Source organism: Chiloscyllium punctatum, chromosome 42 (genome assembly GCF_047496795.1).
Source record: "Chiloscyllium punctatum isolate Juve2018m chromosome 42, sChiPun1.3, whole genome shotgun sequence".
Lineage (NCBI taxonomy): Eukaryota > Metazoa > Chordata > Chondrichthyes > Orectolobiformes > Hemiscylliidae > Chiloscyllium > Chiloscyllium punctatum.
Genome location: NC_092780.1, coordinates 31,983,668 through 32,000,014, shown reverse-complemented (window position 1 = coordinate 32,000,014; position 16,347 = coordinate 31,983,668). Strand labels below are relative to the sequence as shown.

Genomic DNA, 16,347 nt, shown 5'->3' with positions numbered 1-16,347 from the left:
CCCAGATGACTGATTTGATTATGTCTGAAAAATCCACAGCATGTACTCTTTGTGCTCCTCCTGTGATTTAATTGAACACTGTTCCCTATTGCTGCCCTTAATCCTGGAAGTAGGGATTCTAAACAATTTAACATCCCATTTGACCCAAACTCACTGTATTAGGGCCTTATAAATTCCTCCTTTTGAGCACCCACACTCTTCATGTCATGCAACCCCTACACGTCCCCAGGTAGATTTTGGTGTGGCTCTTCTGACTCTGGAAAATTAACAATACTAACTAGGCTAATGTAAGAACAAAACATCTGTGGAGAGTGAAACATCTTAATGTTTTGAATCCAATATGACTCTTCAGTCTGAAAAAGTCAAATTAGACTCAAAACGTTAACTGTCTTTCTCTGTCTTCATAACTACTGCCAGATCTCCTGAGATGCCCCAGCACTTTGTTTTTATTTCATGCTTCCAGAATCCGCAGTATTTGGCTTTTTTTAAAATAAACTATCAACCACTAACATAATAATTTCTTCAAAATTCTTTAGTCAGATAATCCAACAGCCTGTGCTTCCTAAATTCCAGCTGGGATTATCTAATCACTCCCCCTCATCCCCAATATTACTTTTGCATCACCTTTCCTCTGAGTCACATTGAAGTAGCATGCTTATAATCTTTGAGGTTTGATTTCTTCTGCCATTTAAATATTGGAACCAAATAACCTTCCTGTAAGTCATAGGAATGATCCCAGAACTGACATGTTCCACATATGATCCAGGGACTCAAAATACATTTCTCACTTAGTTCAACATGTAGTTACCTGGTCTGGCAGTCCATCAGATGTTGACAATGAATTACAGTGAGAGCTGTTTTGATATCCCCTAAAAACAGACACCTGTGAAACATAAACAGTATTGACAGTTTCACATAACCTTTAACAGCTATAGACTGCCTCTTGAAATTTCAGACTCTGGCAAATTATGAATGACTGACCGCCTTTGATGTATCGAGTCCTCCAGCATTAAATGGACAGGCAAATGTAATAGGTGACAAAACACAGCCTTTTTTTTTGTAAGAGTGGTGAGAGTGTGAAGCTCACTATTAGATTATTTGAAATAAATAATGTCTCTGCATTTAAAGAACAAAGTGAAACGTGAGGAGGAAGAGAAGGCCATGATTGATCCTGATGAGGAAAGATGAGAGAGGCTAACATGAAGCATAAATACTTGCATGATGATGCTTGTACTTTCTGTGCATAAAGACAGAAGACCTTGTATATCTAAGATTCAGTGTTTGATATTCTTAATACAGAAAAAGGGGCAGTTATTTACTGCAATGGTGCTGGATAACAGGTCTCCTTTTCTTTCCATGTTTAGCACGGCTGGAAAAATCCCACTTCTCAAGTTTACATTGCCCCTTAAATGGTTATTCAAATTTTCGTTTATTAGCTTGCAAAGTTTTAATTCCATTCCTTTCTATGCCCAGTCTGCCATCTTTTAACGTTAGACCAATGAGAGGTTTTCTGGTCAGTTCTCACTCTCGCACAAGTGGTGAGTCTTCCAGGTTTGTTTCAGTTCCTTATGAATTTATTCTTTTCAAACCAAGCACGAACTCCCAACTGTCTGCTTGATGAGCAACATAGACTTGCAGCCTCTGACCGCTCTTTCTCTTTTGGATCCTGGAAGACTACCAGTCTGTGATTTTTCAGGAATATCTTGAAACATTTAGAAGACAATTACATCTATGAGCAGAATTAGGCCAGTCAGCCCATTGAGGCTGCTCCATCATTTGATCATGGTTGATATTTTTCTCAACCCCATACTCCTAACTTGTTTCCATAAGTTTTGATCCCCTTATCCTGTCAAAGTCCACTTCCTAGAAATGGAAACCATGGACCCTGTGGCGGAAATGTTGATGAGCAATCCGAGAGAATTTCAAACTGCGTGTTTACCACCTGATATTTTCAGTACTTTGCTTGAACTTACAAAACTCCCACAATCCCATTATCAGTGCACACTGTCTGGTGATTGTGGCCATGTTTTCAGTAAAACAATTTGAGCTGAGCTAATATCTTTAGACAACCTGTTATGTTATGACAGGTGAGGCTTGAATCCAGGCCTCTTGGCTCAGAGCTTTGGACAATACCACTGCACCACCAGAACCCTACAAGCTGTTTGCAATCTCTAACACTTAAGACACCTCAGCTGTCAGGCAGACTTCAAAACAGGTCATATAATTACATGAATTTTACCTTGAGTTAACGATACAGTCTTAGGCATAACAGTACTTGGTTCTGTTCGCCGAGCTGGGAATTTGTGTTGCAGACGTTTCGTTCCCTGTCTAGGTAACATCCTCAGTGTTTGAGAGCCTCCTGTGAAGCGCTTCTGTGATGTTTCCTCCGGCATTTATAGTGGTTTGTCTCTGCCGCTTCCAGTTGTCAGTTCCAGCTGTCCACTGCAGTGGCCGGTATATTGGGTCCAGTTCGATGTGTTTGTTGATAGAATCTGTGGATAAGTGCCATGCCTCTAGAAATTTCCTGGCTGTTCTCTGTTTAGCTTGTCCTATAATAGTAGTGTTGTCCCAGTCAAACTCATGTTGCTTGTCATCCGCGTGTGTGGCTACTAAGGGTAGCTGGTCGTGTCGTTTTGTGGCTAGTTGGTGTTCATGGATATGGATTGTTAGCTGTCTTCCTGTTTGTCCTATGTAGTGTTTTGTGAGCTGAAAAGATAATGGTAAGGGATCGCTTAGTAGGTGCAGCACCTTTATCTTGGTGGTGTGGAGACTGTAGCTGAATGCATAATGAAGACATGGCGCTCGTTCTGAGTACTGCATATCTTACTGTGTGAAGGAGTGTGTGCAGCTCTCATTTTCAGGGTATATCACCTCTGAGAGCTAAGTATCTGTTTTGCTCCTTATGTTCCCAACATAGATTATTGCTAGCACGAGTCATGCCCATGCCTGCTGGTGGGATGTTGGTCACTCTGACTGACTTCCTAAAAATGAGAAAGCAGGTGCAGGAAGACTGGGATTGGTAGCAAACTCAGGTGCAGCAAAAGGCTTTCGGGGAGGCCAGAGAGCACCCAGCTCAGTCAAAGTTCGCAGTTGTAGATCCCTTAGGATGCTTGCTGTGTGCATGAGTACTAGAGTTTTTCACTCCGATGTCATTTTTTGGGGCCAATCAGGGTGTAATATCAGTGCAGCTTTGTATGTCCCAGACAAGGATGGAACTATTCTGAATGTGAGCGCTGGACTTGTTGGCTGCAGAAGTCGGGATCATCCTCTCCCAATGACTGAAAGTGATAGCTACATTACATTTCAAAGCAACTGGGGCTTCCTGGGAATCGTGGATGATCTGTGTACGATCTGTTGAACACCCATAAATGCATCAGGAAAGTGACCAATGCAGTCTGTGCAAGATACTGCCAGTTCATTTTGTTGACAAGGTCAGTGCTGCAGCCTGTGTGGTAGGATTCAGAAACATACCTTGCTTTCCTGGTTGCAATCAACTGTACACGTGGCACATAGGTGGCTATATTACAACACTATCAAACTCATTATGGGGAAGAAGTTTCATTTGATCAGTGTCCAGCCAACTCTTCTGACCTGGATAACATTTGTCTACCTCGTGCTTTTGAGAGTGCCCATGCCTAATCAGACTGATTACTCCAGGATAGCGACTACTCCCTACAACCACAACTAATGACATTACTGTACTTTAACTGATGCAGAGCATAAATATATGCTACCTGTGCTTTTGTCAGGGTCATGATGGGCATGATAAGGTTACTAAAAATGTGATTCCATGACTTGGACCAACCTGGATGCCCTCCATAGGGTTGGGACAGAATATACTGCATCATCCTAGCATGCAGTACTCTGCACAATTGGAGCAGGGAGCAAGAGAATATGATAAATGCTGAGGAAGGGGGAAAGGAGTTGGCTTCCAAGGAAAAAGATCAGGAAATTGAGGTGGTGGTCATTTGGCGCACCAACCTCTACTTTGCCGAAGCCACATGCCAACTTGCTGACACCTCCTCCTACCGCCCCCTTGATCACGACCCAACCTCTCATCACTAAACCATCATCTCCAAGACCATCCACAATTCATCACCTCAGGAAATCTCCCATCCACAACCCCACACCACCCGTTTCTATCTTCTCCCTAAAATTCATAAACCTGACTGTCCCAGTTGACTGACACGACCCAACCTCTCATCACTAAACCATCATCTCCAAGACCATCCACAATTCATCACCTCAGGAAATCTCCCATCCACAACCCCACACCACCCGTTTCTATCTTCTCCCTAAAATTCATAAACCTGACTGTCCCAGTTGACTGATTGTCTCTGTCTCTGCCTGCTCCTGCCCCACTGAACTCATCTCCTCTTAGTCTGATTCTGTCATGTCCCCTTTGGTCCAGGAACTCCACATCTACGTTCAAGACCCCACCCATGCCATCCACCTTCTGACGACTTTCAGTTCCTAGGCCCCCAACACCTCATCTTCACCATGGACATTCTGTCTCTCTACACAAGGAATCTCCACATAAGGATGCATGGTGTTAGGGGTAGAATGTTAGCATGGATAGAGGATTGGTTGACTGACAGGAAGCTAAGAGTGGGGATAAATGAGTGCTATTCTGGCTGGCAATTGGTGACTAGTGGTGTCCCTTACGGGTCAGTGTTGGGACCACAATTATTTACAATTTATATAGATGAGTTGGAGTTGAGGACCACATGTACAGTGTCAAAATTTGCCAATGACACTAAGATGAGTGGCAGAGGACTGAAACTTTGCAGAGGAACATTGCTACATTGAGTGAGTGGGCAAAGGTGTGGCAAATGGAATACAATATTAGTAAATGTGAAGTCATACATTTTGGTAGGAGTAACAGCAAAGTAGATTATTACTTGAATAATAAAACATTGTAGCATTCTGCTGTTCGGAGGGACCAGGATGTTCTTGTGCATGCATCGCAGAAGGTTAGTCTGCAGCTACAAGTAGTTAGGAAGTTAAATGGAATTTTATCCTTCATTGCTAAAGGGGTTGAGTTTAAAAGCAGAGAGATAATGTTACAGCTGTACAAGGTGCTGCTGAGGCCTCACCTGGAGTACTGTGTGCAGATTTGGTTTCCTTACTTAAGAAAGGATCTACAGGCACTGGAGGGGGTGCAGAAGAGGTTCACTAGGTTGATTCCAGACTTGAGGGTGTTGGCTTATGAGGAGAGGCTGAAAACATATATAATTATGAAGGCAATTGATTAAAAAGATAGGACGTTTCCACTGGCAGGTGAAACTGGGACAAGAGAACATGGCCTCAAGATTAGAGAAAGCAGGCTTAGAACTGAACTGAGAAGGAACTTCTTCACCCAGAGGGTTGTTAATCAATGGAAGTCCTTGCCCAGGGAAATAGTTGACGCTACTTTAGTAATCGCTTTTAAAGCTAAGGTAGATACTTTTTTGAAAAATAAAATGAATTAAGGGATATGGTGAAAATGTGGGTAAGTGGAGCTGAGTCCACGAAAAGACTAGCCATGATCTTATTGAGTGGTGGAGCAGGCTCGAAGGGCCAGACAGCCTACTCCTGCTCCTAGTTCTTATACTCCATATACTCCATGACGAGGACCTTGAGACCCTTCGTTTTTCCTCTGTTGCAGACTCAACCTGCTCCCTCTTCACTGACACTCTCATCCAACTGGCAAAACTGGTTCTCACCCTTAACATCTTTTCCTTTCAATCTTCCCACTTCCTACAAACCAGAGGGGTAGCTAGCCATGGATACCTGCACGGGTCCAAGCTATGCCTGCCTTTTTGTAGGGTGCATGGAACAGTCCCTTCTCTGCAGCTACACTGGCACCATACCCCATCTTTTCCTCCACTACGTTGATGACTCTATCAGCACTGCCTCGTACTCCCACGAGAAGCTCAAACAGTTCATCCACTTCACCCATACCTTCCACCCTGACCTCAAATTTACCTGGACCATTTCTGACACCTTCCTCCCCTTCCTGAATGTCTCTGTCTCCATCTCTAGCAACTAACTCAGCACCGACATCTTTTACAAACCCACTGACTCCCATAGCTACCTTGATTACAACTCTTCCCATCCCTCCCGCAAATATGTGATTCCATACTCCCAATTCTTCTGCTCCACCATGTTTGCTCCCACGATGAGCAATTCCACTCCAGCACATTCCAAATGCCCTCCTTTCTCAAGGCCCGCAATCACCTCTCCCTTGTGATCAACAATGCCCTCAAATTGCATATCCTCCATTTCCTGCACCTCTGTCCTCAAACCTAACCCACTCTCTCAAACCACAACAGTGATAGATTCCCCCAGCCCTTACATTCTACCCCACTAATCTCCAAGTTCAGTGCATCATCCTCTACCACTTCCAACACCTGCAGTCTGACCCCACCCCCCACCAAAATGATATTTCTCTCCTCAACTGTATCTCTTTTTTTTGCAGGGACTGTTCCTCCATGACTCCCTCGTTAGGATCACACTCCGGACTGATCCCTCCTCCATACCTGGTACCTTCCCCTGCGGCCGCAACAGGTGCAAAACATGCCCTCACATCTCATCCAAGGCCCCAAAGAATCATTCCAAGTCCGGCAGAGATTCACATGCATTTCCTGCATCTGTTGCTCCCAATGTGGTCTCCTCTGCATTGGAGAGACCAAGCGCAAACTTGGGAACTGGTTCAGGGAACATTTATGGCCCGTATGCTCCAAGCAACTCCATTTCCAGTTGCCAGCCATTTTAACTCACCCAACAACATGTCCATCCTGGTCCTCCTCCACCATCAACGCAAGGTTACATGCAAACTGGAGGAAGAACGCCTAATCTTCCGCATCAGGAACTTAAAACCATATGGCCTTAACATTAGAATTCACCAGCTTCGAAATCTCCCCACCCCCTACCTCAACCCATGTCCAGCCCTACCTCTCCACCCTGCTCCCTTCACCTGACCCTACCTGTCCATTTTCCTTCCAACCTCTGTTCCATCCTTCCCACTGACCAATCACAACTGCGTCCTACATGCATCCACCTATCGCCATCCCAGCCCCACCCCCTCTATTTATTTTGCAGCCCCCTTCCCCTTCCTCACTCCTGATGAAAGGTTCTGATGTGAAACGTCGAGTCCCCTTCTCCTCTGATGCTGCCTGACCTGCTGTGCTTTTTCCAGTTCAACTCTTTATCCACTGACTCTCCCAGCATCTGCAGTTCTCATTATGGATGAATCTCCTCTTGTGCATGACAGAGCTTAGCAGATTATTGTGGACACATTTGGTTTATTATGTGTGGAAGAATAGCAGCATGTATTAATTTTGTTTCTATTTACTTTTGCTTGCTATAAATAAAAGATCACCTTTGGAATTGTGCCATTGCTTGCCTGCAGTTCTGAAGGATCACTGGATCTGAAACGTTAACTCTGCCATCTCTCGACAGGTGCTGCCAGACCTGCTGAGTTCTTCCACCAGTTTCGATTTTTGTTTCTGATTTTCAGCATTGCAGTTCTTTGTTTTTAAAAAAATATTTTTGTAATTGTCCCGTAGAGGAACATGACAATGCAGATCGACAGTGGACACTGGATACAGAGTAGCAGTGACTGAGGGTATTTAGATAGGATGTAAACATAGGGCAAATAAACTGGACTGGTGGTTAAACAGTGACTTAATTGAGAAAATGGTGTATTCACGAGTTGAGTGTCAGCCATGTGCTGTGAGCAGTGTGGCTTTGAGGCTACTGTGTCATTTCATTACTGGTGAGTGGCAATACCAAATTGCTAACATTTGTCCACACACACAATGACTCTTGTAAAGATGGTGAAGGCATCAGGAATGCCTGACTCCTGCCAGATATCGAGCAAGTCGAGTTGTTTCAGGAATTATTCAAGTAGGATGGGGCTAGAATCAGGCTGAAGGAGTGCTGTAGGTGTGTGGTAACTCTATTTGCCTTGCTTATTACCTACTATACTTGCATACTAGTTGATAGCTTCGTGGTAATGCCACTGGACAGGTAATCTACAGGTCCAGGCTAATACAATCCAGAATTGAAAGATAGTCAAAAGGACTAATGTGTCTTAGCAAAGAAATTCTGTTTATTCAGAACTAGCCTGTGACTCCAGAAGCATACCCACTTAACTTGTCTGAAAGGTAATTAAGGATATGCAACAAGCACTGTTTGAATTAATAAAAGAAACTGTGACCAGAAATAGGTTATTTGGCCCTCAATCCTGCCTTTCCATTCTGTAAGATCATGGCTGATTTGATTGTAGCGTAAAGTCAATCTTTCTGCTTGTCCTTGTAAGACTTGACTTATAGAGGTTTACAAAATTATGAGGGGCATGAATACAATAAATAGACAAAGTCTTTTCTCTGGGGTTGGGGAGTCCAGAACTAGAGGGCATAGGTTTAGGGTGAGAGGGGAAAGATATAAAAAAGACCTCAGGGGCAACTTTTTCATGCAGAGGGTGATACGTGTATGGAATGAGCTGCCAGAGGATGTGGTGGAGGCGGTACAATTGCAACATTTAAGAGGCATTTGGATGGGTATATGAAGAGGACGGGTTTGGAGGGATATGTGCCAGGTGAGACTAGATTGGGTTGGGATATCTGGTCGGCATGGACAGGTTGCACCGAAGGGTCTGTTTCCATGCTGTACATGTCTATGACTCCCTTGTCAATCAAAATCTAACTCAAACTTCAATATATTTGATCTAATGTCCACAGTTCTCAATGGAAAGGAATTCACAGAGAGGAAAATCCTAAATGGGAGACCCCTTATTTTTAAAACATCTTCTAATTGCAGGTTCCCTCACAGGAAGAAGTACTTTCCTATCATCTGCCCTGTCAATATTTCTCATGATGTGGAAGAGCCGGTGTTGGACTGGGGTGGACAAAGTTAAAAACACACAACACTAGCTTATATGGAAGCACTAGCTATTGGAGCGCTGCTGATAAACTACCTGATGAAGGAGCTGCGCTTCGAAAGCTAGTGCTTCCAAATAAACTTGTTGGACTATAACGTGGTGTTGTGTGATTTTTAACTAAACATTTCTCATGAGATGCTGTTACAAATTTAAATGGAATGGGGTAGAGACAAACTTTGGACATGTTAGGAATTAATTAGGAAACAGAAAACAAGATGATAACATAAGAACTGGAGTAGGAAAAGGCCATCTGGCCCTTTGAGCCTGCTCGGCCATTCAATAAGATATTGGATGATTTGTTCCTGACCTCAGGACCACTTATCCGACTTCTCACCTTAACACTTAATTCCTTTACTGCTCACAAAATTTCTATCTTAGCTTTGAAAGCTTTTACTGAGAAAGCCACAACTACGCCACTGGGCCGGGAATTCCATAGATTCACAACCCTCAGTGAAGAAGTTCCTTCTCAATTCAGTCCTAAATCCGCTGTCCCTAATTTTGAGGCTATGTCCTCTTGTCCTAGTTTCACCTGCCAGTGGAAACATCCTGTCTACTTCTATCTTATCTATTCCCTTCATAATTTTATATATTTCCATAGGATCCCCTTTCATTCTTCTAAATTCCAATGAATATAATCCCAGTTTGCTCAGTTATGTATTCCACTTGGCAGTATCTTTAGAGTTCCTTAGGAGTCTCTATTGGTCTCGAAGTTTTCATTATATTTATTAATAACTCAAACGGAGAGTCTGTGTCCAAATTGGCCAATAGCATTATATTTGCTGACATAGTGAGTGGATTGGGGCATATCAAGTTGCAAAGAGCCATTAATAGAAGGAATATTTTCTAAATTATAATAAGAAAACTTGAGGAACAGAGATATTTCAGGGTCTCCGTACAGAATTTTACTAAGAGCTGAATTTTTGCTCCCAATTCAGGAACATTCCTGGCATTGATAACTTAAGCCACCAGAAGATTATTTCAATTTTAGTTCTGGAGGAGAAGGTGCTAAGAGGAGTTGGATCTGCTATTGTTGAAAAGAATTCAGGTGCAACAACAGGGAATTCTGGGTACAGAAGTGGGCTGCGTGCAAGATCCACCCTCATCCCAGCTTTAAAAAGATTGAGTTGAGAAACCACCCTTTTCTGCTGTTAAACACTCCTCGTATCCCCTCAAGGTCCCGCATGCCCCTCTGTTGACTCCCACATTTCCTCATACTCTACATGCTAACCTGTGTCCCTTTACCCACCTCCCACCTATTCTTATTCCTCCCATGCCAGTCAATGCTGCTATATCCATCCTATGACTGTTTGTAGCCCTGTGTCAAATTGTGCCAAATTAGGATTACCCTTTGCCCTTTCACCGAATAATCACTATTTACCATTTAGTGTAATCCACTTTGATCAGATCGCAGAAACCACATTGAGATTAAACAAAATGAAGTTCAAAGTGTTTTTTGATAACTTTGCTAATTAAAAATAAACACTCATTGATAAAAATCTATTCAATATATTTAAATTCCTTTTAAGTAATTAATCCCTTCTGAAAATGACCATATGCTTCATAGCCCCACATCAAAGTCATTGGACTCAATTTGACCAGAAATCAGCTGTGTGGCAATTTTGGGGCATGTCATGAAGTGTTTCTCTCTGTGAGTTCTAGTGTTTTCATGCTATTCTCTGCAGCTCACCCCACTATGGACTAGATCCATGTTGCATGCTGCTTGTGCTATTGTGTGCTCAGCCACTGTCAAGACCTGGGATCCCTGGTGCCAGTTTGAAAGCCCTGCTATGCACTATGTCAAGCACTGAAAGCCAGGAGCTGACTTTCACAGTACATGGACTGGGACGGGAACAAAAAGGCAATGTTTATGTTGCACAAGTTGCATTACTGACTCTTTATTTCAAGCACAAGTTTACATTTGCAAATGTATTGCTATTTTACATCATTACCTGTCGGATCTGGGAATGAAATTGTGTCACTGTATTATTGCTGGACTGTTAATCCAGACACCCAGGAAATGTTCTGGGGAGAGAGAGACAAAAATCTGAAAAAGTCCTGCCACAGCACGTAGTAGAATTTGAATTCGATAAAAATCTTAAATTAAGAGTCTTCACGACCATGAATCCATCAAAGGAGGAAAAAAACATCCATTTCGCTGATGTTCTTTAGGGAAGGAAACTGTCATGTTTACCTGGTCTGGCCTTCATGTGACTCCAGACCCCTAGCAATGTTGTTGAATCTTAACTGCCCTATAGGCAATTAGCGATAAGCAATAAATGCTGGCCTAACCAGCAATGCCCTTATCCCACGAATGAATTATTTTAAAAAAAAGATTGATACTAATTCTAACAGAAGTTGTAAGACCAACCTACACAGGTTACTCGACCATGCTGTCATTTCATCTCCAAACTCTAAGCAACTGCTTCATTACATATCGGAAAGCCTTCAAAAAGTTTTTTAAAAGTTTACTTCTATTTAACAAATGCAGAGCAAAATAAGAGACTGCATATGTATCTAGGAACAGATTGGGACTGCTTGCCTTTCAATCAACAATAGATTTTAAGTTGATGGATAATCACTGCATTCAGTTCACAACTGTAAGAGCTGGGTGTCAATTAAATCATGCCTGGCTAACTTTGCAGCTATTCAGTATCCATAACATCCCCTTGTTGCCTGTTCCACTTGTTCAGTGTAAAGCATGTTAGGATTATGTGGCACATGCTGTCTGGACTATACTTACAATGAACTCAAAACTGAACCAAGCATCAGAACATCATCTTCATGAGGGCCACCATCTATTCCACGATGGTCCTGATTGAAGAATAGTCCTCATTGTATTCATATTTGGCCTCAGTTAGAGAGTCTGTAACAGAATCATCAGCCTTGTTGCAGAGAGCACTATATGTATCTTAGTAATCATGCTTGTAAGGTGTCAATTTGCTTTTGTTTTATGCTTGATACTTTCTCCCTTTTGTCTCACTTTAGGTATTATTATCAAAATAGATGCCCTGCACTGCCATCATATCATTTTACTTTGTATGCCTAGATATTCATCTCACCAAAGTCTTCCCCTTTCTGCTTCTCTAAAGCTCTCTCTATAGCCCTAATTATTCAATTCACCAGGACACTGGTCTCAGCAAGGTTCAAAGGAAGCCTATCCTATTGAAACAACTCCCTTCTACCCAATACTAGTACCAGTGCTGTTTGAACTGAAACCTGCTCCACTCACTGTCTTTAAGACATGCATTGAACTCTTTGACCTTATTAGTCTAAGCCAGTTTAGTTTGGTTTCTAACTTCAAAATCTTACAGTAGAATCACTTTCCAGTCATATCAATGTTGTTAGTACCAATACGGATGATGAGAACTCGATTCTTCTCTCCCAGTCCTAATTCCTCTCTAGCCCTGAAAAGATATCCTTGATTCTGGCATTGGGAAGGGAATACAGCTCTCATGACTCACTCAAAGCTGTAGAAAAGAGTGTCTATCTTCCTAATCACATTTAAATGAAAGCAAAATACTGGAGATGCACAGACAATGCTAGAGAAACTTAGTAGGTCTGGCAGCATCTGTAAAGAGAGAAAAACACAGTTAATAGTTCACGCAGACTTCTTCAGAACTACTATCCCCTTCCACAACAATGTTTCTATTTCCTTTCTCCGCTGATTGGTTTCTGTACCATAGTCCTTTGGTTAGTTTGCTCATTGACCACGCAGTCCCAATCCTCATCTATATAATTTGCAAGAATCTTGTGACAGTTGGATAATTGCAGGGAAAGGGGCTCCTCAAGGGCTGCAACATGAGTTTCTATGTCCACCTCAACTATAATCACATCCTTGTCATTTGATCACAAACAAAGTTTGTATCCCACTCATGGAGCAAAGTGCCAAAGTAACTTTCCCCTGTCTGATGCAATGCAACATCTGCAGTCCAGACTCCAGCTCCTCATGTTGAACATGTAGTTACTGAAATGCGAACATTTACTGCAGATGTGTTCATTGTGGAACACCTTGGTATCCAGCAGCTTCCACATCCTGCACCTGCAACACATTATCTGACTTGCTGTCTCTATCTGAATTTATTTATTATAAATTACATTACTGTAGAATTCCTGCTCTTCACACTTGAAGAATCTCTAATCTAACCACTTTATTATATGTTTTCCTTTTGTATACACTATTATGAATCTTTAGGCTAAATAGAAAATAGTAAGAAAAAGTGGGAAAATATGAAAATGCATATCATTTGAGGGGAGATTAGATACTAATGGCAAACAAGCGTCTCATAGCTCACTAGCAAGATTCTCATCTTGCCATTCAAAATCTTGTTGGAGAATCAAACAATTTTTCTCGATCAAGAATCTTTTTCTTTTAATTTTGCCATATTTTCTCAACTGATTGGCCACATTGGTCAGGGGCAATGGTAAGTGTTCTCTCTAAGCCGCTCCAAGGTTTGGTGTCAGCATGACTATCTCAGCATTGACTTTGATCCGTGCTGTGCATAGAACTCAGAGGCCCATATAGTTGGAAAGAAGATAATGCTACTAAGGGACTGAGAATTTGCATCCACAATACCCACTTGTCATTCACACTGAATTTACAGGTTTTGCCTTCTTCCTCACTGCGATAATGATAGATTGTGGAATGAGTCATGTAGTATTATTCTTATAATGATAACCTTCAGGATTGTGCCAACAGTCAGCCTAGTAAAATTGCAAGAATTCATAGTCAGTTGTTTTCCTTTTAATTTGAAGAGATTGTGGATTTAAACACTTTGGTAGCATTGGAAATTTCAGTTAGTTTATCCACTTCTTTCACATTTTATATCTACATTTAATAAATGCAAATAGCACATATCCAATGGGTCCCTGAACCTATTCAAAAAAAGTCCCTTATCTCTCCCAAAGGGTGCCATACATCTTCAACTGACTGAGGCAACTTTAGACCTTTTGGACAAATGTCTGAAGCTCATTACTCCTATTTTCTAAGTTCCACTAACAAATTTGTATCTGTTTGAGGGCAGCTATAGCTTTACGTGTGCAGATTTTTCTATGTATCATAGATATCTCCATGGTGAAAATGATAGGCATTGGGTTCACTAGTGGGACTTCTAGAATCGGAGCTCTGACACCATTATGACTAACTCAGAGATCTCTTCCATCTATGAAAATTCATGCCTCAATCTAGTAGGCATGGATATAAAAAATTAAAATGCTAATGAAATGTTGAACTTTATTTCAAAGCAGCTAAAAAGAAGGGTGGAAGTAATCCTGCAATTTGACAAAATTCTGCTCAGACTGCATATGGAGTACTGCTTTCTGTTTTGAGCAGCACTTGGAGGGGATGCAGAGATTCACCAGAACAGTACCACAACTGAAAGGGTTAAATTAAAGAAGGAAAGGTTGCATATACCAAATTACTGTTTTCTTAAGTAACAAATATTATAGATTATCTTATTGAGATGTTTAGAATGATTAAATAATTTAATAGGACAGGTGGTAATAAAACTATAAAATGAACTATTTCCCTTGATAATAGCATCCAGACAAAGGGATATAAGCTTAAAATTAAAGTTCAACCATTCAGTGGTGGTGTCAGGAAGCACATGTTTTCCCAGAAATGATAGTAGATACCTGAAATCTTTCCTTCAAGAAAACAAATTTGAAAAAATTCAAAACTGAAAATGTAAAGATTATTAATAGTTAAATATATTAAGGATTATAGACTAAAGCCAAATAAATCTAGCTGTGTTACAAAACAGCCTTGAATCTGGTGCAAAATAATGCTAAAACAAATACTCAGGTTTAAAAAAATCAAGTCTAAAAGCTTTGTGTGTTAATGCACGGAGTACTTGCAGTAAAGCAGATGATTAGCAGATCAAATATATATAAACGGTTATGACATAGTTGTGACTACAAGGCATAGCTGCAGGGTTGCCAAGCTTGGAATTTGAACATTCAGGGGTATTCATTATTCGAGAAAGACACAAAAAAGGAAAGGAGGTAAAGTGGCATTGTTAGTAAAGAAAAGAATCAGTGCAGTAGTGATGCGAATATTAGCTCAGGAATCATGATGCTGAATCTGTATGGATGAAAATAAGAAAAGGGATGGAAATCATTATTTGGGGTTGTCTATAGGCCTCAAAGTAATCATGGAGATCTAAGGGAAGGTATTAATCAATACATCAGAGATGCATGCAGTGAGGGTACAACTGCAATCGTGGGTAACTTTAATTTACAGAGAGATTGGACAAACTAAACTAACAATGGCATCGTGGAGAAAATATCCCATTGTGTTACTTTTTTCAAGCAAAATGTTGAACCAACTAGACTGGGTACTGTACAATGAGAAAAGATTAATTAACACTCTAGTGCAGACTCCCTTGGAGAAGAGTGACCATATTATAGAATTCTTCATTAAAATGGAGAGTGAAGTAGTCAAATCCGAATTTAGATTTTAAAAGGGCAAAAACAGCTGTATGAAATTGAGATAGACGATCAACCACGATCATATTGAATGATAAAGGAAGTTCAGAGGGCCGAATGATCAAATATTGCTCCAAGTTTCTGTTTTTATCAAATTGAATGATGGACCAGAATCAGTGGGGTGAGTGGCTTACTCCCTTTCCAATGTATTGCTAGCCAAACAATATTACTTAGGCTAGTTAGCCTTGGAATATTTCTCAGGGAAGTAGACCCAATTTGAAGGTTTCCTTGCTTGCAATAATATTGATTTTGTTATAAAAAGCCAGAGAAATTCATGGTGGTTTTTTTTCCCTATTACAAATAGAAAACATAAATATTTATTGGCTTTCCTTTCACTTTAATGTGTTGCAAAAATGGTGTTGATTAATATTTTGTAGAATAAAGAATAATTAGGTTGGTCTGCTATAACACGATAGTTGTATTCCTCTGCAACCTTGCACTATGGAAAAGCACGATAGAAAAAGCACTGTAGAAGATTGCTAATAGAAAATCACTATAACCGTTTGGTAGAAAGTTCATGTTTTCCAAACAATGCCCACAATTTTCAGTCATGCTACAACACATTCGCACTGACGAAACGCGCATTATAGCAGAATGACCTGTAAATGAACAATCCTCTTTAGTTTATGTATATCAATAGAAATTTTCTATTTATGGAATAGAATTTTGCTACTGTTCTTCATTATGTTGGTTTACCAGATTTAACAAGTAAAGTAAAACCAAATAAGGAGGATTGTGTGCCAACAGGAAGTCCATTTGAATTTCTGTTATACATTTAGGTAGATGGAAAATCAGATGACTTTGATGCAGCCCACTAATAAGGAGCTCCAGTTGAATGAGTGCATGAACGATGAAATTTATTGTATAGATTTCACTTTGATTTATCTAAGCGTGTACATGCCAGATAAGGGGACAAATTCTTCAAACACTTAAACATT

The 16,347-nt window shown here is 40.9% G+C and overlaps 1 protein-coding gene across 1 annotated transcript in view; it reads left to right on the top strand.

Annotated features, from left to right (window-relative positions):
- moto (minamoto) overlaps positions 1 to 16,347 on the top strand; it is a 76,923-nt gene that overhangs the window by 30,818 nt on the left and 29,758 nt on the right. The gene's annotated exons all lie outside the window — the stretch shown is intronic.